Source organism: Camelus dromedarius, chromosome 15 (assembly GCF_036321535.1).
Source record: "Camelus dromedarius isolate mCamDro1 chromosome 15, mCamDro1.pat, whole genome shotgun sequence".
NCBI classification, from domain to species: Eukaryota; Metazoa; Chordata; class Mammalia; order Artiodactyla; family Camelidae; genus Camelus; species Camelus dromedarius.
In genome coordinates this window covers 51,520,766-51,537,775 of record NC_087450.1, presented here as the reverse complement: position 1 = coordinate 51,537,775, position 17,010 = coordinate 51,520,766, and the positions used below count along the sequence as shown (strand labels likewise).

Genomic DNA, 17,010 nt, shown 5'->3' with positions numbered 1-17,010 from the left:
ATTTCTTTTGCATTTCTCTCCTTTGCTTGGCTAAAAGCATTAGACATGGGGCTATGGTTCAAATTAGTATCCTACATTTCTCTCCTCTTTTTTTTTTTTTAATTGAACTTTTCTGCTCAGTAAAGAGTTTAGTTTGTTTATATTTCATTTTTCTTCTGTTCTATTTCTCCGCCATTGTCTTTTTCTTTCTCCACTTGGAAAACTTACTCAGTGAAGGAGAAAACAAGCGAGCTCTTCATCTTGCTTTTGATGGCAAGGTTGGCCAAATTGTGCGGCTGGCCAGAGCTCGACAATCCAGGCGTCATCCTCCGAGGCTCTTCATTCCCTGGACCTCCATATCCTGACACCATGGAAACCAGGCTCCCACAGATGTCCACTGAGGCCGAGGGAGCTGTGTCTGTGAGACTCTGAGACAGGGAGACACAGGGAATAAACGGCACTTCTAAATTCCTGGGTCATGTTGCAAAACACCTTTTTATTGGGGGTAATAATCTGACTTCATTCCCTTATAAAAGTAGATTTATGTGATGGATACGTGATATATATTTTTCTGCCACTGTTCTTGTGGGATAGTGGGTGTATCAGTTAGGATTAGATTCAACTGTGAGTAACATAAACCCGAAATAACAGTGGCTTAAACCTGATAAAAGTTTTTCCTTGCTCATGTAGAAGACCGGCTGTAGTAGTTCAGGGCTGGTCTGGTGGCTCCATTCCACAAAGTCTCCCTCACAATCCAGGACCCTGTACAGCTCCGGGGGTGTGGCCCCCAGCCTCACGGTCCACATAGGTAGTTACATCATCGTCTTAAGAACATTCAGATGAACATTCAAAGGAGCTCATCTCCTTCCTCTGTAGGTGTCTGATCACAACAGGGTGCCTCAGCCCAGCCTCAGGCGTGAGATTTGGGGCTGAGGGTTGAGACCAACACAGGCTTGGGTCTGACTGTGCTTGCCCATCGGCTGTGCACATTTGAATAAACCCCTCACCCTCTATGGGGTTATGTAGAATGTATGTATGTTTTCTCGTACATATAATGGAAATCATACTGTATCTCTTACCACAGGATGAGGATACAGGAGGATAACACATGTAAAAGAACTGGCCTGCTGATTAGCATGATAACAAATGCCGTTTTACAGGGCTTTTAAATTTCTTGTGGAGTGGTTTTTCTGTTTCAAAGAAAACCAATCCCATGTTTAGAGACCTAGGGAGAGCGCCTCTGAAAGTGGGCTGCACGTTCTTTACAAGCCCTTCTCCCAACCAGAAAAGAGAGTTAACAGGAATCGGGCAACCCCACCGGTCGTTCTCCTTCCAGTGAAGCAGGTTTCTCTTTCCTTCTAGTTTTCCTCTCTGGGGGGTACAGTGGATCGATGGTAAATATCCACTCCCCATTTCCGTGTGTTGCAATGTTTTTTCAACTGCAAGTTGAGAGACCCATTCATGGTTGTGAAAGCAGTTTAGTGGGTCATGGCCAGCACTTTTTATTGAAAATAAAATGAAACAGAATAGGTTAGAAAAAAATCAGAGTGCATCACAAATAATCAATATATCTTTTTCCTGAAATGGATTTCATATATGTATGTGTGTTCACGTATGTGTATTCTACTTTATAAAGTAAAATGTATTTCCTAAAATGGGCTGTGAATCTTGAAAAAGAAGAATAAAGTGGGAGGAATCACTCTATCTGACATTAAAGCTTACTATATACATACAGTAACTAACACAGCATGATATTTGCAGAGAGATAGGTCCATAGATCAACAGAACAAAACAGAGAATCCAGAAATAGACCTCCATAAATATGTCCAGCTGATTTTTGGTAAAAGTGGAAAAGCAATCCAAATGAAGGAAAATTCAGCTGGCCTTTTCAATTCAGTTGGTCTTTTCAATTCGAATGATCTTTTTTTTTAAAAAAATGACCCAAGAAGCTTGTCATCACATCTAGATTCTAAGTGGCAGCAAGAAGACAAGAGACTCCATCACGTGTGCCAGCTGTCTTTTAAGAAAAATAACTAAGAGGTTCCCTTGGGTCTTTATCTATGTTCCACTGGCTGGAGCTTAGTCACATGGCCATACCAACATAAGGAAATGGGCAATGTCATCTTCATTCTGAGCATCACACACCCCATTAAGATTTTTGTTATAAGTAGAGAAAAACAGATATTGATTGACAATTTATTATCTCTCTACGCTACACAAAGATGATGCAAGTGTGGAATTTCACCTTTCCTGGACATCAAAATGAAGTTTCTGCAGCGCATATTTGACCCCTGATTAAAACCTCAGATAGCTCCTTAATGAACACAGAGTCAAGTCCAGACTTCTTTGTAAGGTTATTTAGGTTCTTGAACATTGGACCCAAGCCCCGATTTCCATCCATCCCCTGCCCACCGCATCCTCCCAAATGCTGGGACTCCCCAACTTCAGTGTTCCTGCTCAGCCTCTTCCCTCACCTGGATTCTACGCCTCTAGCTAACGAACAACGCCTTATCCTTGTCGGCCCAGTGAAATTGTCGTTTGCTTCCTCTGATGCCCGTCCTGACTCCTGGAAGCCCGAGGAAGTACCTGTTCCCCTCTCGAGCCTTTCCTTCCTCTACACGCTTGTCAATTACAGCACTAACCACAACTTGCCTGCTTTTTGTTGTTGTTTTCATTCTGTTTTGGTTTTGCTGGGGACCGGATGTTCCTCCAGCACAGGGCTTACTTTCCTGATATTCTGTTTCCACAGATCTTGGAATCTCTCCGTCTCCTTAAAATTATTTGTTGAATGATTGAGAGATTTCTCAGGGTCAAAAAGTAGAAAGAATGAAAAAGTGTCTATTTACAACAGGTGTGCTTTGAATGGACAGAGCTGGTATTTCACAGCTTTAGTTGTGAAGAAATAATCTGTGCATAGAACTGCTTAAAAAGGCTAAGGTGAAATGGATGATTCTTCGACACCTTGAGATTCCTATTTTACAGAAGTGAGCAAGTCAGGTTCAAAGTAGATTACGGGAGAGACCTCCGGGACCTCATGTTCCCTTAGTGGGAGCACCTGTCTGCCTGAGGGAGGGAGATGGCTTCAGAGTTTAGCATGCAAAGACAGAGTAGCAAAGACAACTTCAAAAAAAATCATTCCTCTAGCTACATATTTGGAAGAAAACCCTCTTCTCTCTAAGGGAAAACGTAAGTTTTATTCTTGGAAGCCATGCCTTTTTTTTTTTTTTTTGCATACAGAGTATTTTATATTCTATTATTATTACTTGTAAATTTGTGCTTGACAACCTTTACATCAATAAAATTTATTTTATTTGGGGGGGGCATTTAAGTAGTAAAACTTTATACCCATTGAATAACATCTCTCGATTTCTCCCTTCCCCCAGCCCCTAGCAACTACCATTCTGCTCTCTTCCTCTATAAGTGTGACTATTTTAGATTCATCAGATAAGTGGAATCATGCAGTATTTGTCCTACTGTGACTAGCATATTTCACTTAACATAATGCCATCCAGGCTCATCCACATAGTCACATATGGCAAGATTTCCTTTTTTGTTGTTGTTGTTCAGGCTGAATATGTCCATTGTATGTATATACCACATTTTCTTTATCTATTCATCTAGTGATGGACATTTAGGTTGTTGCCACATCTTGGCATCTTGTGACTAACGCATGCCCCTTTTCTTGAATGAAATACCACATGACGTTCTTCATCAGTGACAATCTTCAAGTGAAACCCTGCTGTTAATTGGCCTTCATGCGCCTCAGTTCCTTAAACCTGTAACATTCAGACCCCCTCCTATGGCAGGGACGTTTTTGGTTAATTGACCTGCATGTACTCCTTTACATTTCTCATCTTCTAACTGGATCAGGACCATGTGACTTATTTCAGCCAATCGGCTGTGAACAGAAGTGTTGTAAGTCACTTCCTGTGATGATAGGTAAGATCCAGTGTCTCCTATCTTTGTCTTCCCATGAAGGACATCTATCCCAGATGACATAGCTGCAAGATGGAGGAAGATTTTACATGAGTGTGAAATAAAACTTCCACGTGTTAAGCCACTAAGACTGGGGAGTTTGTTGTAGCAGGTAGGATTAATAACCATGACTAATATGCTGACAGTGTACGGCTCTTAGGAGGATTAAACAGTTCATTTAAATAAAAGCTTGAGCACAGTGTTTGAGAGAAATCTACATGGCTATATGGTGAAGTAAGGACGCCATTATGTAATAAAATGGTTACGTTGAAAGAAAAATGTCTAGAAGACAGGAAGCCTTGGTTCTAGAGACATGGAACTTTAGGCCTGGACCTAGAAGTCATTTAATCTAATATTTTCCAAACTTGTTTGACTATAAACATCAGGTTCTTAGGAGAAATACAGATTTCTAGGTCTTGCCCCCAGTTACAGTGAATCATAATCTCTATGGGAGGTTTCGATCACAATTGTTTTGTTGGTTTTATATGGAAGGAAAGTGAGTCACAAGAGCTTGATGACTTTCCTAAGGCCACGGAGCTGATTATTTAGCACACTCAGATTAGGACCCAGCTGCCACGAAGCCTAATGCTTTACTTCTGGGCTCACATGCTAATGTTCTAATGGAGTGAGGCCAAGACTGACCCTTTGTCCCCCTTTTTCTGATAAATCATGTCAAGACCTGCAAATGATTTTACCCCTTAACAATGAAAAGAAAATGTAATTTTAAAATTACCTTGGATGTACAGTAAAAGCAGCATTCCCATAATCAATCATCCAAAATCACGGGGTTATTTGGAGCTATTTGAAGGAAAGTAAATTGAAAACATGTTGTTAAACAATGCACCAAAGAGTTATCAAATCATAAACATCTAGATTACTTTAACATGTTGATTATTCCACATTTAGGGTCTCCTTACAAAGTAACTCTGGCCATGAAGAGACCTGGAAAATTCAATGAATCCCTTCCTAAGTTGTTAACTGTATTGGGTTCAACCACTTGGCCATGTGGGAACATATGTTAAAGTGAAAAAATATACACACACACACACAAACACACACACACACACACACACAGACATACTTTTTGGAGCTATTATTCACACTTTCACTAAGCAGAAGACACAGAGGCCTGTTATTAGGACATGTCTCTGAGGGTAAAGAAATAGCTTGGGGAATGCAGTGGTATAACATTGAACACATTAAAACCTATCTGGAACTTAGGAAATCAAATATACAGACATTCCATAATGACCCTTGGGTTTTAGCATAATTCCTGAACCTGAAAATTCATAACTAAATAATGGCAGCACATTTATGACATAAAATGCCTTAAACCATTTGTTTATTATTATATGTGGATTTCAAGTTTTATGTTTAAGAAAATTGAAAGCCTAGCCTTTTTCTCCCCCTTGGAGGGGTGATATACCAATTACCGTTGAGAGTCTTTGTTTTTCTCACTGGAAGAGAGCTAAACCAAGGCTGAAATTTATGTCAAGGCATCTATTTGGTTATCAAATCTACGATCATACACTCGTGTTAAACTAAACCAAATTAAATTAATCTTTGTTGAAAAATAAATGATGTAATTCCTGGAGGATCCTGTTTTACTCCCAGGATGGTGTCCTGGTTTTTCTAAGTAGCTTCTAAGAAAGCAAAGTCTGAAATTGCTCTTGAAACTGAAAAGAGGAAATTGCCTTGAGTGTGGCAGGTGTCTAGAAGGAGTCCCTACCCATGAGTGATCTGTGATCTAAGGGGTCATCATTCTAGGACTAAATTATATATGCATTCTTCCTGAGGCCGGATGCAAAGGCTGAACTCTAAAATTAATCTAGATGTTATTTCTTCTTTGAGTTCTAAAATGAGCCCAGGGAAGATTAGAAGTCATTCATCTGACTGCGAATCACAGTGCATCCTCTGACTTTTCTTGGAATGGATTCCTTATGTGGACGCAATGCGAGTTGAATTGCATCTGGTTATTGTTTCTAGAGAACTCTGCTGAAATTCAAACTGAGCCTGTGTATTGTGAGCTGATTTACAGCGCCTGCCCATATGAGAACCAGAATGGGACTGGGAGCTGTGACAACCAGGAGGTTACACTGAGGGCTGGGTCCATATTAAAAGGGCATGGCTCGGGGGCTGGGAGGAGCAAATGCGATGTTCTCCTGGACAAAGAAGCCTTCTCTTAGGGCTCTGATAACAGCCAGGAGGGAGAAGGAATGACAGCAGCACGGTGGAAAGAAGGCAGAATTTGAAATCAGACATAGCTGAATCTTAATCATGGCTCCACCATGGAGGAGATAGGTGATTTTTAAGTAAGTTTTGTGACCACTCTGAGCCTCAGCTTTCCTGCCGGCAAAACAGTAATAATAGTGGTCTTAAAATAAGCCTGCCTATGGAGTTGTGAGAATTAATGGGAGGCTTCATGCCTAGTATTTAGCATCTGGGAGGTCAAGGAAAAATAGAAAAGTGGTAAATCTTCAGTAATCTCTTCGGCCACCAACACACACTGAACGTTTATGATGTGTCCACCATTTTACCACCATTGATGCCAAGCACACACCTGGCGTTAGTGGACACTCAATAAATCCGTCATGAAATGACAAAATGATGACTGGAGCTCTTTCAATGTTGACTATCTTTGGCCACGAAAAGAGACGGGCAAGACCAGAGGGGAGCGCCCATGCGCTGGTGCTGGGGGCCCCCAGTGCCTGCACAGCTGTGGGTTTCTGGGGGGACGGCCCTCTCATTTCCTTGGTTCCCTGCCCTTCCGTGAATGGCCTTACCCCTGCTGCTGGGGTGGGGGTGGGGGGTAGACCTCATTGAGTGTTTTGTGGTCTTGCTGCTTCTGAGTCCAGGGGGGGAAAAACTGAAACACAAACTAAAAATGTCAAGTTCGATTCTGCTCCAGGAGTTCCCGAGGGCTGGGCAGAGGGTTTGTAGTTTCACCGCAAGCATTTACCAGGGCGCACACTTTGGCAGGACTGAGTCTCCAGATAGCCTAACCTCTGCAGACCCAGAGTGCAGCTGAGTTTCAGGGGTCATGGAAGGGGGAGGTTCTGGGGGGTCCTGGAAAAGACTAATTCAACTTTGGTTCATCATCCTCCAACCCCCCAGTGTAGCCCGGGCTCACTTGGTTTCTGGTTTCAAAATGAAATTTTCACACGGCCCAAATCTCAACCCACCCCTAATTTAAAGAAACAGGCCCTTGGCATGTGATCCAGATAGATCAGCAGTTGCTCACATACAGCTGTGCACATCTGGCACACAGGTATGTGATTTTGCACGAAGATAAATTGTGTGGGGACCAAATGCACAGTTGTTAAACTAAAAATGAATCGCTCCTTGGAAGCAATCTTCCTGCACAGCAGGGCCTCTGCGTGAGCTTGATCTTTTTCATTAGGCCCTTCTCAGAAAGCACAGCTTTCTCCAGAAGGTCTGTGGGTGAAGGGAGGGGCATGCCCACACCTGCAGTTGGCTGTCTGCTGCTCCCTTCAAATCTGAACTTGGACACAGCCTCTGACAGCCATGGTCAGGCAGTCCTCCCCAGGGAGTCACTCCCAGCCCAGGATCAAGGAAGAGGCCAAGTCCTTCCGTGGTACTGCTTCACTTTCCATAAAGTGTATTTTGCCTGGGGGCTGGTTCTTCAGTGGGGAGTCCTTTTGTGGACAGTTGCTGACGGATTCCGGCCCTCGGTGGACCAAGAAGTCCACCTCCTTTGGGAGCCTTATGGAGTTAATGGCATCCACCCACTGGGAGCATCTTGTAACTCTGGGGGGAACATCACGCTCACATGATCTCCAGATCAGAGAGCTCCACTTCAAGATGCTTCATTGGCCTGGAGGAAAGGAAAAATCGGCTCCTGAGCTAGGCAGCCTCCCGGATTCCGCAGCGCACTGCTCTTCTGACTCAGTGGGCTCTATGACGAGGCCTTGGTGTCGAATGCTCCGTTCCAGGCTCAATTTCACAATTCCAGCAATAGGAAGTTACTAGTTATTGGCACAAATGAGTCAACAATTTTGAAGGAGAGCCTTTCTGTCTTTTTTCCATGTGATGCTAACACAAGCAATGGTCTACCAAATTGATCTATATTCTTGTTTCTCAATATCTTCCTCTCTCTCAGTCCCCCTTCCACCCTGATGTTTGTCTATTTCTCTCTCACAGAGGGAAATGCAATCAGCATCTTATTCTACGTGAGTCAGAGTAGTAGATTAGCATAATATCCATTTCTGCAATGTTGCATATGCTGTTTTTGTCTAAAATTTTATATCCTTTCCCCAGCTTGCTGAACCCTGGATTATTCTTCATAGGTCTCACCTGTTTTATGACTCCTGCTCGTACAGGAGATGACTGCTCTCCGTGCTACCATTATACTTCATGCATACCTGTCTATTAACACACGTCAGTTTTGTGATCATCCATTTATACATCTGCGTTCCCACCACACTGTGGGCCTCTCCACAGCAAGGGCTGTCTAGTTTTTTCTATTTCCAACACTGAGCCCTGTTCTGATAAATAAATACTTGCCAAATGAGTGTCAGAACGGTTCCTTCTTTCCTTGACATCATTTTGTTTGGACCCAGGTATTCCCAGTTTGCGAACTCCACGGTAGCCCAGTATGAGAATGCAAAGTGCCTTCCGTAAAGGTGACCTGGATGTGACCGAAACCAAGCAGAAAACAGCCACATTCAGAGGTAGCCTGCCATGGCCAGAATTATCTTTTGGTCCTGACCAGGGACAAAATAAGAAGGAACAGATGAGCGAGTGAGAGCAGGACAGATTTTCTTTGTTCTTATCGTAAGAAAATGTGAGTACTTTTAGACCTTCCCGCTGGGACCCAGGTGCGTGCAGATATGCACTTCACTGTGGTTGCCGCTGAGGGTATTCAGGATCAGCTGCTGTGAGAGCTTCCCGAAGGGCTTCCAATCCAAGACCCATCACCAGCAGCGCCTCCCAACACACTGTCCCTATTAGCACGCTCCATTTTGCCCAATTGTCCAGGCTTGCCTTGGACTGGTGGTTTATAACTCTGTGAAACCTCAGAGTGAGCAAAAGCCTTCGGGGGAATGTCTGTCTTTTGCAGAACACAACCTAAATTCTACACTTACGTGGGGACAGAAAATTGGGAAGAACTGACAGCATGTATGTCTGCTGATTTACTACATGTGTGTGTATGCCCGTTTACCAGCTGTTTTTCCATTCAACTTTTAGCATACAACCCAAAAGTACTCACCAAAATGAATAACTGATGAGTTTGTCAATCCCTCTCTTCCTGGTAGAAGAGTTTTATCTCAGGGTCCAACATGATAATAAAATCCCATGTCTCAGGAAAGAGGGTTTCTAAGGAGAGTTTCCCATGATTTCTTACCCAGACACGGAAAGCCCTGGCACTGCCCAAGGTTGCTCCTTTATCCCTGTCCTTCACCTTCCGTCTCCTGGTCCCTCCTGCTGAGCCTCTGCCCCAGGATCCCCTGAAGCAGCATCACCTCTCTCCCCACACGGTCCGCCTGGGGGCCGGGGACCAAGCCGCCGTAGGGACTGTCCTGTTCCTTACAATGTGTGGGGAGAGACACAGCCACCTGGAGTGGCGGAAGGAGCTCTTACTGCTTCTACTGAAAAATACATGCTGGAAAAGTAACCCTCTGAGGAGGGGACCAGATTCGACCAGACAGTCATCTAGCAACTTTCTGCTCTTGGTATCACGCACAGCACCCCATCAGTAACAGCCCGCGTTTCCAACTGAGGGAGGAAGAAGCCCACGCGCAGCCGAACGATGACCTCCTGTCCACTGTGCCCTGGCCTCGTCAGAGCTCTAGCACAATGAACTGAAAGACGTTAAGGCTTGCTCTGGAAGGCAAGGGGACGAAAGTGAAGGTTGTCGGGGAAGGGAAGCCAGACTAGACTTGGAATTAAGAAATTGGAAACTCACCCAGTTTTTCCCTCTGCTCCCTCAGAAAAGTCCCTTACCTTCTCTGAGCCAGTTTCCTTCATGACCAAAAAAAAAAGAAAGAAGATCAACCGTACCCATCTAGTTTGCTTTAGTTTTTATCTTCTCACTTTCTAGGATCTCGACAAAACTGATTCCTTTAGCGAACCTACAGTTTGCGTTTCCATAGCTAGTATTCTGTCTTATCTTCTCTTATTTTTTTTTCTCAGGGATTTGTTCAGAAAGATACTGTTGGGCTGGATTTCCTTTCAGTCCAATGGCCAGTTTTGCTCTCTAGAAGCCCCTGAGCCTGGGTGGGCCTCGCCCTCAAAGCTGAGTCTGTTTTCATGTTTGGGTTACTGATCCGCCTAGAGTAGGTATTCATGAAACACTTGCTAATGAAAATAATCGCCCTTCTTTTAAAACCAACATTGAGAAATGTTCTCTTTAAAAGTTCAGTCAATACGGAAAACCCTTCCACATCCGGTGGTTAAAAGCAACTGGTCCACTATGAATTGTTTTCTGAATTCGTTCTCCTGCATTGATAAGGAGATTCCAGTTATCAGCCAGCTTTGCTGGGCTGGGAGAGCTTTAGGGCACCGATAGTGAAAGGCCCATCTTCCAGATTTTCTTGGCATTTCTGACATTCTTCAATCATATCCTTTTATCCTGACCACATCGTTCCAGACCTCCAAGACCAGTCTCTTTCTTAGGAAACTAGCTAAATCTTGTAAGCTTCTCCCGTCTGTCTCAGGGAGCACGGCGATCCCAGGGTGTACCACGTACAGGGTGTGTGTGAGATCCTGCCTCAGACAGGCTAGGGGTCAGCAGTTCTGTGTTCCTAAGGCCTTTGATTAGCAGCTAAGAGAGCAAGACACCCTCACAGAAGAGCCCACGATGTGAAGTGCTGTTGGTTTTCAGCACTCATTTCCGACTCCAGTCACGTGTGTGTGTGGCCCTAGTAACTTCTCACACCTGGAATTCAACTCCCAACAAACAAGTAGGGACCCTCTCTAAAAATGTTAAAGTAGGCTGATGCAGAGCATTCTCTTCTTCATTTCCAGTTGTTTGTCCTCACCTTGGTAGTATAACCTTCTCTCAAAATACACAAGATTATGCCCCACGTATCACAGTCAAAATTATTTTCTGGAAAAACATTCTGTAAACCCATTATGATAAGTATGGATGACTGAAGGAGTCATCAAATGAGAAATGGAGGTGGGTGGCGCCATGGTAGGGAAACAAGCCTTAAACTAAAGGGGCCGTGAAGTCACACACGGTGGCCTTTGGCAGAGGGAAGGGCACAGGAGCCTGCATTACCTCTGTGAGGCGGGAAACACTGGGGAGTCAGGCCCTGCCACGCTGGGTAAGGAGAAGGTCCGGTGAGCGAAACCCACTCAGTTCTATTAACAAACCCTCAGCGAAATTGGAACATGTTTCTCCAGTGAGCCCACTGTCTTGTAACAGAAAGCAATCCGAGTTTCTCCGCTGGCCCTGCACCTCCTGCCGGAGCCAGCTTCTTGAGATGCACGTCCTTTTGGCAGGCGACCCCACAGCCTTCCGGAGGAAGTGCAAAGTGCGCCTCCCAGAGGGGGACTGGGGCCCAGGTCCATCTCCTCCAGCTCCTCCGGCAGAGGGCGGCCCTCGGCGCTCTACTTGCTGAACAGGGTGCCGTCCGCAGATGTCTGAACCAGCAACACCGAGTGGAAATGCCTCGAGGGGTGGTGCAGGGGGTGCTCTTTAAGAATCTGGCTACTTGTGGCTATTGTGGGAGCAGTCTGTCATCTCCTAAAACACAGTGTGTGGTCCTAGTCCCTTGGGATTTTCTTGGCCTAGAATTTAATTAAGGTCCTTAGGAGGAAAACTAGGAAGTGAAACGACTGGTGTGCCCCTAACTGTATGTTTTAAATGCTCACGACAGTACAATCCACAAGTTAGTTTTCATTTATGAAAAGCCCCAGTGAGAATAAACTAAGCAGGGGGCATAATACATGGCATCTCCATTATAAGTAAGCCAGGCAGACCGCACTGGCCATTTGCTTCCTTCTGGGACCTTGGATGAGACAGCGTGTCTGCCACTCAGTTGGCAGTGTGTCATCCAGTCAACCCCAGACCACATTCCCCATCAGAGTATGTAGTTGTACCAGTTGTCCCCAGTTTTGTTGCAGGGACTCTAACCCTAACCCATCTGCCCAATGGTGAGCCCAACATCCCCAGGAAAGACAGTACCAACAGCCCACCACCCTAAAGGTCCGAAACCCATGTGCTTTCTAAGCGGCCTCAGTGAAGCTGAGGGTGCTGGGCAGAATCAGAGACCCTCGTTGTAGGATGGGGTGCCTTCACTTGAGAAATGTCAGTAGCTTACTTCAATTTGTGGTCTAGAGAAAGCATTTTAGCAATATATTCATTAAGAACATACCCACTTGAACTTACTCCATTTCTCAGGATTGCCAAACCAGGGAAATGCAGAAGGGGTGGTTCATACTTCTGTGAGAGTGAGGTGGCTCCTTGTGACGTCAAAATATTTCACAGCTTACAGCCTCAATGCCAGTTGTTTTACTTTTTGTGCTTTGTTTCAAATGAATTAATTTTTACATACATTAGCATTTTGTTTATCCCCACATTGTCTACATCTATTTTTAAGGTGCTCATCCCTATGTGGAAACCATAATTTATTCGGTCTACCGACAATATTTGGTTTGTGTGAGAATCCACAGACATGTGTGTAATTCTACAGTTTCCAGTGGCCGCTGGGAATCGTGAAGACTGGACGTCAGCGCTGGTATTCAATCAGGCACAACAGAGTTTCTCATGACACATTGCGGAGATCAGAGAAATAAAGGTAGATTTTGATGTGTTAGGTGAATATGAAACAGAACCACCACTTCCAAAAGTGCTGATCATAAATGGGGCAAACGGAATCCGGTCTGTAATGAGCAACTATAAGCTATTCCCTGGTTCTCTTCTCTTCCATCCTTGATCTGCCACTGACTCAAGGCATGATCTGGAAAATGTCATTTTCCCCCGGTTTTATTGAGAAATAATTGGCATACATCACTGTGTGAGTTGAAGGCATACAGCATGATGGCTTGATCTACATATATTGTGAAATGATTACCACAACAGGTTTAGCTAACATCCGTCTTCTCATATAGATACAATAAAAAGAAAAGGACAAAAAAAGAAAAATGAAAAAAATTCTTATAATGAGAGCTCTTAGGATTTATTCTCCTAACAACTGTCCTATATATCATTCAGCAGTGTAAGTTACAGTCATCATATTGTACATTACAACCCTAGTACTTATTTTCTTATAACTGGAAGGTTGTGCCTTTTGACCATCTTTCTCCAGTTCTCCCTTTCCCTACTCCCCACCTCCAGTAAGCACAACTCTGATCTCTTTTCCTGTGAATTTGGGGGTTTTTTTGTTGTTGTTTGTTTTTGTTTTGTTTTGTTCTTAGATTTCACATAGGAGATTCATACAGTATTTGTCTTGCTCTGTCTGTCTTATTTCACTTAGCATAATGCCTTCAAGGCCAATTCATGGTGTTGCAAAGGGTAGTATTTCCTTGTTTTTTAAAGGCTGCATAATATTCCACTGTGTATATACACCACAACTTCTTTATGCATTCATCCATGGACACTTCAGTTACTTCTAAGTCTTGGCTATTGTAAATAATGCTGCTGTGAACATGGGAGTGCAGATATCTTTTCGACTTAGTGTTTTCATTTCCTTTGGGTATGTTCTCAGAAGTAGAATTGCTGCATCATACAGTAGTTCTATTTTTAATTTTTTGAGGATCCTCCATTCTATTTTCCACAGTGGCTGTACCAACAATCTCACCAGCAGTGCGCAAGGATTCACTTTTCTCCACGTCCACACCAACTTTCGTTAACTCTTATCTCTTTGATGATAGTCATTCAAACAAGTGTGAGGTGATATCCCATTGTGGTTTTACTTTGCATAGGAAATGCCATTTTCGCTCTCTGAGCCTCAAATTCTTCACCTGGGACATGGGAGATGGGATGTGAAATAGAACAGTGGTTTGGAATCTTTTGATTTGTAAATCTCATTGAAATTTTTATGAATGCCAAGTGTCATCTTTCTGGAAAATGCTTATATGCACAATATTTACCTACAATTCAGGGGCCTTGTGGATCTTCTGGAGCCATGCTAAGAACCCGTCTGGGTAATGACCAGAGATAACCCCAGCATGGACACTGCGGTTCTAGAGAGTCACGGTTACATGGTCCTGGAGCTGTGATGATCTCACTTTTGTTTCAAACACCTCCTTTGCAGAGATATAATAGGAACCGCTTCCAGGGAGGCATCTGGAAAGCATGTAGCGTGACCTCCATCTGTGTTCGGTTTCAGTTTGTTCCAACTGGTGACCCTGCAGTGCTCTTTGTTTCTCCCTGACCCAGACATGCTCTGTCTCCCTGGCTGCCCTGTACCTTCCTTGGCCTTATAAAAATGACTGAGCCAAAGGCAAGACGGCTCCACCCAGGAGAGGGGCCTTCCAGCCTTGTCTCTTGCTAGGACAGCTCCTTCAGCCGACCCTAAAAAATTCATTCCCTCCTCCATAATTTGATTTCTTTCCTAGAAGCCTCTTCATACTTTAGAGAAAGGATTCTTTTTACAGGCACCAACCATACAGAGTGTGTCCAGCACTGAGGTGCAGAGGCAAGTCAGAGAGAGAGGGCATAGCTTATGGATGCTAGTGTTTTCAAGCTTCCAAGCCAGCGATGGCACTGTATGACCAACATTGTATAAGGGAAGGTTGTGGGTGTTGGGCAATATGTCCTTTCTCGTACCAAGTCTCACTCTTGCAGGTTTATAGCAGCCCCCTTGGCGTGGAACCTGAGCACCTTTTCTTAGGATCACTTTTGGCCCCTCTCCCATCATTATCTGTATCTGCACTGTCCAGTACAGTGGCCACTAGTCATGTGAGCTACATAAATTCATTACAATTAAAAATAAAGTTCCTCAGCAGCACTAGTCACATTTCTAGTGCTCAGTCACTACGTATGGCTTGTAGCTATCGGACTGGATGGCACAGATACAGAACACTCCTTCCCATCATCACAGAAAGTTCTATTGGACATCAATGATACATACTTAGATTCAGTCTATACACCCTCTGCACTAGCACCCGACTGAGTTTTGAAAACATAGAAGTGAACAAGACAACTTGCTGCTCTCAAGGGGCTTATGGGTTGTGAAGGAGACAGATACAGAATTATGCCATCACGGTGAGCTCCTCAGGTGGAGATGGGGGGAGAGATTCCAAGCAGAGACAACAGCCCTAAAAACACTGCACATTCAGAAAATGGGGAATGTTCCAAATGTTTTTCAAATGTAGAGTCAATGTGCCTGGTAAATAAAAGAGAGGTGAGAATGACCAGCTAAGGAGAGAAGGTAAGCAAGGCTTGGATTTGATGAGATCTTGTATGCCGTGCTTAACTGGTAGTTTAATAAAGACTTATTCTTCTATAAGCTGACCTTTAACTAGTTTTGATTTCCTCAATTTTTTTTTCTTGAAATCAAATGCCATTTTCCCCTATCTCTGCCAAAACCTTATTCTAGTGCCTCATTACAAAATTTAGAATCCTGAGTTCCTGTCTTCTCTGTAGCTTAGCTTGCCGTTCTTCCAGGCACGTCCCCTTGGGTCAGCATCTCCTACTGTCACATTGTACGGTTGCTGGAAGGCACAATCCTATGGTTCATGTTTGGGTTTACCTAAGCATCTGGAAGCTCAGAGATGACCTTAAGTTGACAATGAGGATGATGATCACAAGTAAGATGAAACAGGGCTCCATCCAAAGAGAAACCCTTAGTTTGTCATGATAAGAGGATCAAGGAAAGCCAGTGGGAGAGCAAGTGGAAAAGACACTTGGAGAAGACTCTACAAGAGGCATTCCAGCAGCCCTTCATCTCAAAGACTGGGTGCTTCCTTTCAAGCTACCTAAATCCCCCCATCTGTGGTTGAGAGGCATCTCTGTGTGTCTGTGCTAGATGCATCATGATGACCATTAAAGATGCACCCCATGAAACTATGGCTGCATTCCAGCAAACATTTATTGTGCATCTGATAATTATCCAGATCTTGCTGCATTGAACGGAGACACATCTCAGGTCCAAGGAGAGAAGGCTCTTGGTGTTATCATGATCCCAACGTCTGAACTATTCATTACCGGTTTCAAAACCTTTCCACCGCTGTCATCTCCTGTGGTCTCAAAATATCCCTGCTAGGTAGATAAGATCAGGTTTGTTATCCCAGTTTTACAGATGGCAAAACCAAGGTCCAGAGATATGAAGTCACTTCCTGATATCACTTCAAATTAGAGCATTAGAGCCAGTTCAATTATTTCCAAATCTAAGCTTTGAAACATGTTCTCAGAAAGCAAGTTATGTAATTACAGCAAATTCCCCTAAAATCAAATTTTCCTAGTACATTGGGATGAAACATCCAATCTGAGGCAAAAAAAAAAAAAAATCCCATGAGACCCTTGACAATTGCATGTGGTTAAAAACAAACATAATACTCACTGCAGCTCCTAAGCCCTAAACATGCCTCTTAATGATCAACAGAAGTTAGAAACTGATTTCTTCTGAAAGTCATCAAGATTAAAATGTCAGGTGGCCATAACCATCAATGACATTCCTGTTACATAAGAGTAAGGAACAGCGTGATATGTTTAAAAATATTCGCTTAAAATAATGCAAATAAAAGTACATCTATACCTTTGTTCACCATTTCAGTGGATCCAAAAAGTTTGTGACAAATATATAGTGGCCCACATTGAGCTGGGACTGAAGAGCAAATGCTAAAGAGAAGTCTGTTTTGAGCCTTCATCGAATTGCCACTGCATGCTTGCAAATAAATCCCAGCACATGCTGTTTTAATTAATGGAAAATAATAAGATAACAGTCATAATCATGAGGCTTACCCAACCATACGGTTAAGCATACATTTGTTTTCAATTATAGTTAAAATGCATTCAGCTGAACACAACTTAAGTGGTAATTGCATTCTTTACAAGTTGCTAATAATCCTTGGAATGGTCATTCTAATAAAAATTTGCCTGTAATGGGTACATGTCCTGCTTCCTCACATGTCAAGGCCAGTGAA

General features: G+C 43.5%; 1 long non-coding RNA gene across 7 annotated transcripts in view; it reads right to left on the bottom strand.

Annotated features, from left to right (window-relative positions):
* Positions 1–17,010, bottom strand: part of LOC105092987 (uncharacterized) — a 283,085-nt gene that overhangs the window by 30,339 nt on the left and 235,736 nt on the right. For 6 of the 7 annotated variants that reach the window (XR_010384265.1, XR_010384267.1, XR_004141452.2 and 3 more), the window contains 2 exons: positions 4,688–4,752; positions 208–407 (listed from right to left, as the gene is read on the bottom strand). This is a non-coding gene — a long non-coding RNA (uncharacterized LOC105092987). The remainder of the gene's footprint in view (positions 1–207; positions 408–4,687; positions 4,753–17,010) is intronic. The other variant, XR_010384263.1, reaches the window with a different exon arrangement.